Source organism: Phaethon aethereus (assembly GCF_964289735.1).
Source record: "Phaethon aethereus genome assembly, chromosome: Z".
Taxonomy (NCBI): Eukaryota; Metazoa; Chordata; class Aves; order Phaethontiformes; family Phaethontidae; genus Phaethon; species Phaethon aethereus.
The window spans coordinates 43,884,376-43,888,753 of NC_138577.1; positions in this window are offsets into that span (position 1 = coordinate 43,884,376).

Genomic DNA, 4,378 nt, shown 5'->3' on the forward strand with positions numbered 1-4,378 from the left:
AATGGTTCTAAAATGTTTGAACTGCTCTTTACATTTGCAAGATTAAAAATAAATTTTGGATGCCTCAGTATAGCTTGCGATTTTTTTGTAAAGTAATGTCGACTTTGTAAACTGGTAAAGCATTACATGCTCTTTGGTATTCCTGTTTCATGTTTGCATCACTTGTCACTAGATTTTTATTTTTGGAAATGTGATGGCACTGGTAGAATGGTACCCTTTAGTTTGAACTACATACAAAGGATGCCTGGAGTGTAGATTTTAATTGTGTATCACAGATCCCATTGTAGAGTGTAAACTGTTTTGAGCTAATAAAATTAATTTGAGTACAGATTTTGCTTTTCATTTATTTCGAGTGTATTGCAATGGAAGGGGGAAAAAATAGTTGTAGGGCAAACATCAGTTCATGCCTAACAGTGTATGGGTATGACATTCCCAAAGGTAGTGGAAGTTTCAGGTTTGAAAATGAGCTTAGAAACATCTCTAAAAGAAATATATAAATACAGCCATTCTTCCTTACTGCTATGACTGCAGATCATAGAATAATACAGGTTGGAAGGGCCCTCTAGGGGATGTCTAGACCAACTCAGTTCAGTTGCTCTCAGGACCTAGAGAAATGTGAGAACGTAAAACTAAAAGAATATCTTTGGGTTAAAACTCCCGGGATTTGCCCCTCAGCTTCTTGTTTCTGTCCTTTTGCACAGGCAGCTGATCTGCAGCTTCTGAACTACGGCACAGAGTAACATAGATTTTGATTTGCATGATGTGACACAGAAAATCATACTGTTTTGCCAGGAATAACAAGACGACACTTCAGTATGGCCCTGAAAAATAAAGGAGTATCTTTCTATGTTTGTACCCTTGCCTGAGTGCCATGCGAAGGCAATAGGTCAAGAGCCTAATATAGTAACTATGTAATTATTAGTTTGCTTCACTAGCTACTGCTTTCTATATAAATGGGAGTTCTGTAAAGTTATACTTATTAGCAAGGATTGTAGAGATGAGGAGGATGTTAAACATTTAAGCAAATTTTAGGAAAAGTGGTTTTAAGCAACAGAAAATGTGCATTTGGAAGAAGGAAACAACCAAAACTCTTTTCGCTTAGGATTTAAGCCTAGGTCATTTGGTTCAACAATGGAAGTTAATTTTGCTTTTGAATGAACCAGTCAATTTCAATTCCTTAAAATAACTTCTTTCTATGACTTTTTTCACATGCACGTGCTTGTGTCAGTCCTCATTTAAAAGAAATTTCTGAAATTGCAGTAGCAACTCTGAGAGATGGGGTAGTAGAATCTGACATATAATGCTTATCTTTATGAGCATTTCAAATGTTGAAAACTCATCACATTGTGCAGTGGTCATGAAAAGCTGCCTTTTTGAAAAAACTAAATATTTTGCCTTTATTTCACTATTTACAGAGTTAGCTGAGATTTTGAATGATCCTATTTTAACCTGTTTGATACGGACTTTTTCTTTCTTGTCAACGTGTGTTCCATTTTCAGACTGAAGGGGACAGTGGGTGATGGAGCAACAGAAGGTATTTTTCACATATGGGAATTACGCAAGATGATTTGGGCTAAACTGGGGTGAAAAAAATTATGTATAGCTTTCTTTTTACTCTGTCATTTCTTGTGAGAGTTCTGGAACATGGATGATCTGCAGAAATTCCTGACTCCAGTTGCTTGACAATTATGAAGTAACTCATGAATCCTCAAATGCAAATTTTCTGCTGAACAAATAGCATGAGATTGCCTTAGCTATTGCAATATTGCATAAGTAATTGCACAATGAAAGTACATTATTTATACAGACTGTCACTTCAGAATAATAGCAGGTAATATCTAAAAAATTGCATTGATTATTATATTATCCCAAACATTTGAGGTCTGTTGCTTCAGCCATGATTCTCTGCTTGTGATTTTGATTTGATTGAACAATCACATGCAATCAGTTTCTCCAGCATTAAAATGCTACATGTTCCGTTTTTAAAACTAAAACTTGAATCATTGTGAAATGGTGCATAAAATTATAAATTAAAAAATGTTCAGATTTTTGAGGTTAGGAATTACTAGTCTGTTATTTGTCCCTTAAAATGCCATAAAGAACTTAAAACAGTTTATGTATTGTGTGCCTATAATATTTTATGTTAAATACTACTAGTATTTGCTTTTAAAGTATGAATTATCTAAAAAATCTTCATTTAACACAAGATTGAGCAGGTAGTGTATCACTTAGATGGGCATATTTTTTTCAGTGGGATTAGTACTTAACTTTTTTTTTTTTTATCAGAAACATGAAGGATCCTCCATCTTGTTACTGGTGCTGTTGTGTAGCGCTCTTAACAGTCAGGATATGGAGTGTAGTTGAATGTTGGATCTGAACTCAGTAGAGATAAATGGATCTAAGTTACCTGGGGGAGAAGGATAACTTTTGAGGCTATCATGAATATTTCAGAAGTTTCAAGGTTTCCACTACTGATTTAAAAATGCATTTCAAAAAATATTTTTAAATTATAAATATAATTTTTTTGTATATGTAAGTATATGTAAGAATAAAGTATTTTAATAAAAAGTAAACAAAGATAGATTTTTGTGTGCATATATAAATACATTTAAAATTATTATGAAACCATTTTACTCTGAGTTTGGAAATAAATTGTTTCAACCTCTTGCTATTAGTTAATGTTTTACGTATTTGTCTGTGTTCTTGTTTGACATAAAAACCTCAAATCAATAGGCCAGTTATTTGCTAGAGAACATGTTACTGTTTACTTATAAAACTCGAGCACTTTTCCTCTGTTCATTTGGGCTTCCCAAAAATTACTTTGCATGCTTCAGAATTGCAATATTTGGAGTGAGACCTCTGAAAAAAAAAAATAACCCCAAGCCCTTGTCTGAACTACCTGCATCTTGTTTTACATCCCACCAAAATTTGCTAGTCTCACTAGTTTGCTGGACAGACATCCCAGCTGCCTCCTGAAACAGTTGCCAGGTTGCTATGTGGTCAGAATTATTTGCCTTTTAATAATGACGTCAGTTTGTCTGTTATTGTACCAGATAGAGAACTCGTGTGCGTGTGCTCTCCTTGAGCAAGCTGATTCTTTTCCAGCAGTAGTCGATGAAGGTTTTTCTGTCCAGCACAACATGAAGTCATGATGAACCCTACAAAAGTTCACTGAAAACTCTGAAACTTTATTTAAATATCAGTTTCTCTGATTTTTTATTTCCCTACAGTTATGCATCATAGTAAATATATCTTGCTCTGCTTTTGTGTTAATTGTGCAAATTCACATTCTACAGGGATTTGTGACAGTCGAAGGGTCAGGTTTTCTGTCACATGCTAGAAGCTTGATATATTCTTGGAAGTCATGGTTTTGAAAGCTTGTGTTTTATATCAGGTGACTATGAATATTGGTATGATGAATTTACAGTTTTTGATGTAGTAAAAATATTAAATCATAATTGCTGGTAGCAAAATATTAAAATAGGAGAAATCTCAATTCAATAGAAACAAAACTCTGGTATGACCTTTACTATTCCTCTTAATTGTCTCCAATTGTAAAAGCATAATAATCCCTTGCACGTAGCAAAAGTGGACTATTCTGCATCCAGGAAACTTCCTAGTTCATACATCCTTATCAAGTTTATTTAGTCCCCATCAATGCACAAGACGAAGTAGATTTTCTAAAGTTCTGGGTGGCAAAGCTTCCAGCACAGTTGTCCTCTCATCTCACAGGAGCCGCTATTTTTGATCCTTCTGGTCAGGATGGGACTTCCCTGAACTGAAAAGCTGCCATACCTCATACTGTTCTGAGGCAACACCAGCATCAGCTTGCCTAGTTTCTCTTTTTCTGTTCTAGCTCTTTGTGCCAGAGTTATGAATTACACTTTTAACTCTAGAGTTTTAATTTACCTTGTGGTTTGTGCCACACAGTTAGGATTCGAGGCTCATCCTGCTCAGATGTTGAAGCACTTCCCATAGCAGTGGCCAGGCTTCCTCATCTGAACCACCAACCTAAACTATTTTTGACTGCTTTCACTACCCGTTCCTGCCTAGAATACCTTTGCCCCAGGAGGTTGGAGTTTGAAGCCGCCTCTCCCGGCAGACATAGGTAGTCTGGGTTTAATATTGGGAAAAGCCCATATGAGGAGCCCATATCTCTTAGCCCTGTTTTTATTTGAAACTGTAGTAAAAATAATTATTTTGTAGTCACATCTATGTGACTACACATCTACTGAGCAGTTCTGTTGAGGCTTCTATTTAATTATAACTAATTTTAATAATTAGAAGTAATGTAGTTGTTCTGGGTGGTCTGAGACATGCTTTAAAAATACCTTGTTTTGAAGATAATGTATCCAGGTTGTAATGTCCGTGAAATTTG